This window comes from Artibeus jamaicensis, unplaced genomic scaffold (genome assembly GCF_021234435.1).
Source record: "Artibeus jamaicensis isolate MK-2021 breed Jamaican fruit bat unplaced genomic scaffold, CSHL_Jam_final contig_354, whole genome shotgun sequence".
NCBI classification, from domain to species: Eukaryota; Metazoa; Chordata; class Mammalia; order Chiroptera; family Phyllostomidae; genus Artibeus; species Artibeus jamaicensis.
Window position 1 is genome coordinate 7361803 of NW_026521803.1, and position 9610 is coordinate 7371412.

Genomic DNA, 9610 nt, shown 5'->3' on the forward strand with positions numbered 1-9610 from the left:
TTTGTCTAGTCCAGACTGTGGTCTATCTTGGTAAATGTTTCATGTGCATTTGAAAAATTTGTATATTCTGCTGGTGGTAGAATATTCTCTAAATTTAATTATGGTCAAGTTGGTTGATAATATTATCCTTTTATACCATATGGATTTTTAAGTTAAATTGTTCTACTGATTTCTGATAAAGAAGTATTGGTGTCTCCATGTATGAATTTGGATTTTCCCTTTAGTTCTATTAGTTTCTGCTTCATATTTTGAAGCCCTATTTTTAGGTACATACATATTTAGGGTTGTTACATCTTTTTGATGAATTACTCATTTGTAGTTATATAATGTCTCTACCCATGCTAATACTTCTTTTCTCCAAACTGCAATATAAGCCCTTAAGTTTTATGGACTGGAAGTATTCCATCTCACATTCCCCAGTCACATATCTTAATCTAATTTTGTCAGATAACTACAGTAGTTTACATGTTTCTAAAAACAGAACTATTTGGCTTACAGAATAAGTCAAGCACTACCCATAGCAACTAAAACAAGGCAATTTCACATGAGCAAAAAAGAAAAATTTTAGAAAGCCTTTATAGTGTTTAGTTGAAATAGTAGATTGAATGAAACTTGAAATCCTGTATGAAACCTTCTACTGTATTTTTTCTTACATTTGGGGACCTCTACCCTATTTTCTTGCCCTGTACTCTCCACCAAACTATTGTTCTAGTAAATATCAGTGGGACTGAGCATCAAAGTGACCCCTAATGCCAGAGTACACACATCCCACTTCCTACATGCCAACCTAAATTCCTCAGGGAGCCAGGATGGACTTGATATCTATTTCTGGATCTCAGAATAGTAGAGAGTTTTGTTAGGTTGTTTTTAGTCCCAGTAAGGCAGCATTAGCCAACATGGCTTGCAGTGTCAATGGTAGAGGAAATAGTATACCTTGCCACCTATTCTTAACTTGCTTCCCCAGCATGGGACTTAAAAAAAAATCAGCTACAAACCAGAAAACAGCTCTTATTGCCTAAAGAATGGGAACTACCTTCGAGTTGATTTGATTTTATGAAAGTGGAGAATGTCCTTTCATAGTCTCAAATTTCTCATCTGGAATATGAGGAATATTTCATAATCTGGAGGATTATAAAAATGCCTGCTTCAGATTTTTGTTGTGAAAAACAAAGATAATTGATGAAAATTTTGTAAGCTATAAAAATCTAAACATTAGAAATTAATATTGCCTTTTATATGAATCAATAAGATTTATCATCTTACCCTAGACCAGTACCACAGTTTGTTGGAACATCATCCTGATACACCAAGGTTATGGGTTCAATCCCCTGTCAGGGGACATATAAGAAGCAACTAAACGTATGGATGAGTGGAACAACAGATTGATGTTTCTCTCTCTCTTAAAAGCAACAAAAAAGTCATTAAAAAGAGATTTATCATCTTAATGATTTAGTTTAAATTGGAAAAGTTAATACTTTTATTTAGCTTATATTTCTTTCAAATTTCTTTCTTACTTTATAAAGAGAAGCAGTTGGCATTTTATCAATTTTTCTTTCACTTTTATTGAGATATACTGACATACAGTACTGTGTAAGTTTAAGGAGTACAGCATAATAATTTGACATACATATATTATGAGCAAACTATTTTTAAAAGTCCTTTATCCTTTATATTAATTTATCTGCTTTCTATTTTCAACAGGATGATTCAATCAATTGAATTATTTTCAATGAAGCCATATTCATTCAAAGGTATTAGGAATCCATAAATATACATGGTGCATCTTAATCTTTTCAGACTAACTTGAGAAGATAAAAATCTTCTCAACTAAACATGAGAAGATGAAAATCTCTCTTCAGCTATTCCTAAAACATATTGTACCTAAATACCAGTCTTCAGGGTTTCCAAAATCATATCCAGTCACCACTATAGAATATATATAAATAATATATAATATACATATACATGTGCATACACACATACATATATGTATCTATATATAGATACATATATGTACATACACATATATGTACATGTATACATATATACATATATATAGATTATGTTTCAGATAAAGTCAGTTGGAATATAGTCTTACTGTGTAATTCAGCTCTTAAGTCTATGCAAAGTATAGTTTTAAGGTCTCTCCACATAGATTATATGTTTTTTGAAATATATGAGGTTGACAAAAATAATTAAATACAATAAATTATAGTTTAAATAATTTAGCACAAATTATACTGAATTTTTTCATTATTCAGAGTAATTTAAAGATTTTAGTGTGTTTTAACAATGATCTTTTTAAACATTATATATGGGCATGAACATGACTTTTCATAGAAGGAATAGGAAATTCTGTTGAAAGTATAACCTAGATAATTAATTTTTTTTAAAGTTCTTAAGATAGACTTCTGGCCAAGATGGAAGTGTAGGTAGATATGCTTCTCCTCCTTGCACAACCGAAAGAAGGATAACAACCAATTTAAAAACAAAAACCAAGCAGAACTTCCAGAAAATCGAACTGTATGGAAGTCCGACAAACAAGGAGTTAAAGAAAAATCATTCATCCAGATTGATAGGATGGACAGAGAGGAAGTACGGTGAGTAAGTGGGTGGTGGACAGGGCAGTCCCACACTCACGTTTGGGGAAAAAAGAACAACCCAGGAGGAACAATGGGGGAGCAAGCAATCCCACCCCAGGAGACTGAGCAACCTAGGGTTCCAGTGACAGGAAATAATGACTCATAATTCTGGATGTAAAAATGTAGGGCATTTGTGGAGGCAGTAGAAATTTCCAGTCTCTCAGGAAAGTTCATCTGAGGGGCCCACAGGGTCTTAGAACATACATAAGCCTTCCCACTTGGGTATCAGCACCAGGGAAGCACCAGCAAGGGCACCATTCACTTGCAGGAAGTGGGAGAAGTGACTGAAAGTAGGGCTAGAGTTAAGCAAGCCCAGCATTGTTCCCTCTCTGACCCCTCCTCCACATACATGCCACAACAAAGTGAAGTGGGTTGCCCTGCCATGGTGAATACCTGGGGCCTCTGCCCCTTACAACATAATAGGAGCACCAAGACAAAGAAATATGGAAAAAATGAAAAAAAAACAGAACCAAACTTCAGAAAAAAACTAAGCAACAAGGAGATAGCCAACCTACCAGTTGCAGAATTCTAGCACTGGTAATCAGAATGGTCAGAGAAATGATTGAGTACAGCTGCAAAACAAAGGAAAAAGTGAAGGCTATACAAAGTGAAATAAAGAAAAATATGCAGGGAACCAACGGTGAAGGGAGGGAAACCAGGACTCAAATTAATGATTTGGGAAAAAAGGAAGAAATAAACATTCAACAGGGAACAGAATGAAGAAACAAAAATTCAAAAAAATGAGGAGAGGCTTAGGAACCTCTGGGACAACCTTCAATGTACCAACATCTGAATCATAGGGGTAACAGAAGGAGAAGAGGGAGAGCGAGAAATCAAAAACTTATTTGCACAAATAATGAAAGACGAGTTTCCCAAGCTGGAAAAAGAAATAAACATACAAGTCCAGGAAACTCAGAGAGTCTCTAACAAGTTGGACGGAAGAGGGCCACACCAAGACACATCATAATTAAAATGCCAAAGGTTAAAGATAAGGAGAGAATCTTAAAAGCAGCAAGAGAAAAGGAGACAGTTACCTACAAAGTAGTTCTCATAAGACATATTTCTTAAAAGAAACCTTACAGTCAAGAAGGGGCTGGAAAGAAGTATTCAAAGTCATGAAAAGCAAGAACCTACATCCAAGATTACTCCATCCAGCAAAGCTATCATTTAGAACAGAAGGACAGATAAAATGCTTCCCAGATAAGGTCAAGTTAAAGGAGTTAATTATCACCAAGCCCTTATTATTTGAAATGTTAAAGGGACTTATCTAGGCAAAAGAAGAAGTCAAAACTATGAACAGTAAAATGAAAACAAATTCACAGCTATCAACAAGTGCACCTAAAACAAAAACAAAACAAACTAAGCAAACAACTATATCAGGAACAGAGTCACAGAAATGGAGATCACCTGGGGGGTTATCAGCCAAGAGGTGGAAGGGTGAGAATGCAGGAAATGTTACAGAGAGTAAGAAGCATAAATGATAGGTAGAAAATAGACAGGGGGAGGTTAAGAATAGTATAGGAAATGAAGAAACCAAAGAACTTATATGTATGACCCATGGACATGAGCTAAGGGAGGGATTGCTGGGGAAAATAGGGGTACTGGGAGGAGGGGGACAAGGGGGAGAAAAAAATGGGACAAATGTAATAGCATAGTCATAAAATATACTTAAAATAAATAAAATATTTAAAAATAAAAAAGTTCTTAAGATTAGTTTGCCTATTTGTAATTCATTTTGACTAAAATTATTTTTGGTAATAAATGTTTCATCAAGGAGTTTTGCATATTATCAACAGCATTCATTTGGCCAAATATCAACACATCTGCAGAATCCTATTGTATATATGGTGGGCATGTTGATCGGAATATTTTTTATTGCAAATACAAAGTACAGAAATTTTTAAATTATTTCATTATCTCGACTGCTTGCACTGTGAATAAACTGGAGTTTTATGTATTTTTCACTGATTAAGCAATTAGGAGAGGGAGAATGCATTCATAATGACTAAAAATTGGCATTTATGAAAGATAAAGACAATAATTTATAAGTAGATTGTTTATATCATCATTTGTTTTTCACTACTAAAGTCTAATGACCAAATGTTTGTTTTCTTTATTTTTATTGTTGACAGTTACAAATGTCTCCATTTCCTCTCTCTTTGCCTGCCTCTGCCTAGTCCATGCCCCCCCTCCCCTCTGGCCATCACCATACTGTTGTCTGTGTATGAGTTATATATACATATTCTTTGGCTAATCCCTTCACTTTCTTTCATCCAGTCCCCGCTCTACTCCTTCCCCTCTGACAGCTGTCGGTCAATTCTGTGTGTTCATGCCTCTGCCTCTATTTTGTTAATTAGTTTGTTTTGTTCATTAGATTCCACATATAAGTGAGGTCATATAGTATTTGTTTTACTTTTACAGGCTTATTTTATTTAGCATAATAATGTCCAGGTCCATCTATGCTGTCACAAAACGTAAGATTTCTTTCTTTTTTACTGCCATGCAGTATTGCATTGTGTAAATATACCACAGCTTTTTTTACTATTCTCATCCACTGATGGGCACTTGGGCTGTTCCCAGATCTTCACTATTGTAAATAATGGTGCTATGAACATAGGGGTCCATTTATTCTTTCAAATTGGTGTTTCAGGATTCTTAGGATATATTCCTAGAAGTGGAATTGCTGATTCAAAAGGCAGTTCCGTTTTTAATTTTTTGAGGTAACTCCATATGGTTTTCCACAGCGGCTGCACCAGACTGCATTCCCACCCATGAGGGATGGGCATGAGGATTCCTTTTTCTCTACATCCTCACCAGCACTTGTTTGTTGATTAATTAATGGTAGCCATTGTGGCAAATGTGTGGCGGTATCTCATTGTGGTTTTAATTTGCATCCCCCAATGATTAGTAATGTTGAGCATTTTTTTATATGTCTATTGGCCATCTGCATGTCCTCTTTGGGGAAGTGTCCATTCAGGCCCTTTGCCCATTTTTTTAAATTGGGTCATTTGTCTTCCTGGTGTTGAATTTTATCAGCTCTTTATATATTTTGGAGATAATTCCTTACAAGATGTATCATTGGTAAATATGTTCTCCCATACAGTGGGTTCCCTTTCCATTTTGCTAACGGTTGTTTTGGGGTTTTTTGGTTTTTGTTTTGCTGTGCAGAAGTTTTTAAATTTGATGTGGTCCAATTTATTTATTTTTTTCCTTTATTTCCCTTGCCCTACAAGACATATCAGCAAAAATATTGCTAAAAAAGATAGCAATCTGAGATTTTACTGCCTATATTTTCTTGTATGATATTTATTATTTTATTACTTATATTTAAGTTTTTTTATCCATTTTGAGTTATTTCTTGTGTATGGTGTAAGTCAGGGTAATGGCAAGACTTTTAAATTGAAGCATTTGAAAGATTAAAAATTTTAATGAAAAGTGTGTTTTGTAGTTTTCCATAGCTAGGAGATAAACATAGATATTTCACTATGATATTTATTTTAAACTTCATAAATTATATGGAATAAAATGTCAGAAAAGGGTGTTGATGAATGTAATAATGAATAAAATATTCATTATTATTACCTTCTATTCTTAAAATATTTAGACATTTTATAACACATACTAAATGACTCAGAAATAGCAGTTTTAAATATTTTTATTTTTGAAAAAACATTAATAGACTTTATTTTTTAGAACAGTTTTAGGTTCACAGAAAAACTGAGTGGAAAGTATAAAAAGTTCCCATAGGATGATTCCCCGACTATAAACATCCTGCTTCTAAGTGGTCCATTTGTTACAATCATTGACCAGTATTGGCACATCAGTGTAACCCAAAGTATATAGTTTATATTAGGATTCACTTTGTGTTGTATATTCCATGGGTATACACAAAGGAATAATGATATGTATCTGCCATTACAGTATCATACAGAGTAGTTTCACTAAAATTTGCCCCTCTTTCTCCATAACCCCTAAAAACCCTTAAATAATATATTTACTGTCTCCATTGTTTGCCCTTCTCCAGAATATCATATAGTTTGAATCAGAAGCCTTTTCAGATTGGCTTTTTTCACTTAGTAATATACATTTAAGTTTCCTCTATAGTTTAATATCTCATTTCTTTTTAATGATGAATAATATTTCATTGTCTTAATGTACTACAGTTTATTCACTTACTGAATAACATATTGGTTGCTTCCCGGTTTTGGTAATTATGAATGAAGCTGCTACAAATATCTGTGCACAGGTTTTCTGTGTAGACATAAGTTTTCAATTGGGGGAGGTAAATACCAAAGATTACAATTACTGAATTGTTTGTTAAGGGTATGTTCACTTTTTAGAAACTGCTAAACTGTCTTCCAAAGTGGCTATACCATTTTGCATTTCCACCAGCAATGAATGAGAGTTCCTATAGTTTTACACCTAATAGCATCTGATACTGTCAGTGCTCTGGATTTTGGCAATTCTAACAGTTGTATGGTGGTATTTCACTGTTGCTTTAATTATCAATTCCCTAAATGACATATGATGTTGGACATCTTTCCATGTGATTATCTGACATCTGTGTATCTTCTTTGGTGAGGTGTCTATTAAGGCCATTTGCTCATTTTCCAATCAAATTCCTCATTTTCTTATCAAACAATAAATAGTTTGAAGAGTTCTTTGTATATTTTGTGCTTTTTATTTTTTTAAAAGTATTTTGATTATGCTATTACAGTTTTCCCAATTTTCCCCCCTTTATCACCCCTCTTCCCTGCCCTCGCAACCCTCCAGTGTTCTGCCCCTGCCCCCTTAGTTCTTGACCATGGGTTGTACATGTAAGTTCTTTGAGTACTGTGTTTCCTATACCACTTTTTATCTTTCCCCATCTGTTTTATGCTTACTAATTATGCCTCTTCTTCCCTGTACCTTTTATCCTATTCCTCCCTTCCCCCACCCCGCTGAACTCCCTCTGTGTGATGTCTATTTCTCTGATTCTGTTTCTGTTCTGGTTGTTTGCTTAGTTTTTGTTTTCATTTCTTTTAGGTTTCTTTGTTGATAGTTGTGAGTTTGTTGTCATTTTATTGTTCATATTTTTAATCTTCTTTTTCTTAGAAAAGTCCCTTTAACATTTCACATAATAATGGCTTGGTGATAATGAACTCCTTTAACTTGACCTTATCCAGGAAGCACTTTATCTGCCCTCCATTCTAAATGAAAGCTTTGCTAAATAGAGTAATCTTGGATGTAAGTCCTTGCCTTTCATGACTTCAAATACTTTTTTCTAGCCCCTTCTTGTTTCTTTCGAGGAATCAGCTGGATGGCCTTATGGGAACTCCTTTGTAGGTAACTGTCTCTTGCTGCTTTTAGGATCTTTTCTTTGTCTTTGATCTTGGATAACCTAATGATGACATGTCTTGGTGTATTCCTCTTTTGGGTCCAATGTCTGAGACTCTTTGGGCTTCCTGGACTTCCTGGAAGTTTATTTCCTTCGCCAGATTGGAGAAGTTTTCCTTCATTATTTGTTCAAATAAGTTTTCCATTTCTTACTGTTGTTCTCTTTCTGGCACCCCTATAATTCAGATATTGGAACATTTGAGGTTTTCCCAGAGAATCCCCAGCCTCTCTTCATTTTTTTTGATTCTTGTTTCTTCATTCTGATCCAGTTGGATGTTTATTTCTTCCTTTTGTTCGAAATCATTGCTTTGAATCCTGGTTTCCTTCTTGTCACTGTTGGTTCCCTGAATATTTTGTTTTATTTCATTTTGGGTACCTTTCATTTGTTCTTTCATTTTTCAACCAAGCTCAAACAGTTCTGTGAGCATTTTGATTACCAGGGCTTTAAATTCTCCATCAGATATGTTGGCGATGTCCTCATTGCTTAGGTCTGAAGTTTTGCTCTGTTCTTTCATTTGGGCCACATTTCTTTGTCTTGGTGCACCTAATAAGTTGTAAGGGGAGGGGCCTTAGGTATTCACCCAGGCAGGGCAACCCTCTTTACTGTGCTGCCTGTGGGGGAGGGGCCAGAGAGGGAACAATGCAGCTTGCCCCGTCATCTCTAGCTCACTTTCCAACAGCCTCTCACGGCAGACAGGAAGTATCTCCCACCGGGGCAACCCCAGCCTTAGACCAGAGTCAGCTCTGAGTCTCAATTTTCCCGTAAGTTAGTCCCTCCTGTGCAGCTCTGCCCAGCTTGGCAATCAGCCCCGCACCTCAGCTGCCTTGCAGCGGTTTTTCTGAGTCGCTGCACAGTCTGCTTTACCAGTTTGGTTGATTTTTTCTTTAATTCCTTGGTTGTTGGAGTTCCACGCAGTTTGATTTTCTGGTGATTTCGGTTGTTTATTGGTTTTAGATGGTTGTTGTCCTCCTTTTGGTTGTGGGAGGAAGCAAAGGGTTTCTACCTCCTCCTCTATCTTGGCTGGAACTAGTTCTTTGTATATTTTGGATAATAGTCCTTTACCAGGTATTTTGCAAAATATCTGCAACAATTTTGTCCCATTCTATGACATCTGCTCATTCTGTTGACATTGTCTTTCTCAGAGAAGTTTCTAACTTTAGTGAAGTCCATTTATCAATTATTCATGTCATGGATCATGCCTTTGGTGTCATATCTAAAAAGTTATCACCATACCCAAGATCATAGATTTTCTCCTATGTTATCTTCCAGGAATTTTATAGTTTGCATTTCACATTTAGGTTGGTAATCCATTTTGAGTTAATTTTTTGTGAAGAGTTTAAGATTTATGTTCAGATTCATTCTTTCTCTTTTCTTTTCCTTTCTCTTTTTTCTTTTCTTTCCTTTCCTTCTCTCCTTCCTTCCTTCCTTCCTTTTTAGCATGTGACTATCCAATTGTTCCAGCATTGTTTCTTGAAGAGATTATTTTTCCCCCTTCATATTACCTTTGCGCCTTTGTCAAAGATCAGTTGACTGTATTTGTGTAAGTCTTTTTCAGGGTTCTCTATTCTGTTCCAATAATCTATTTGTCTAT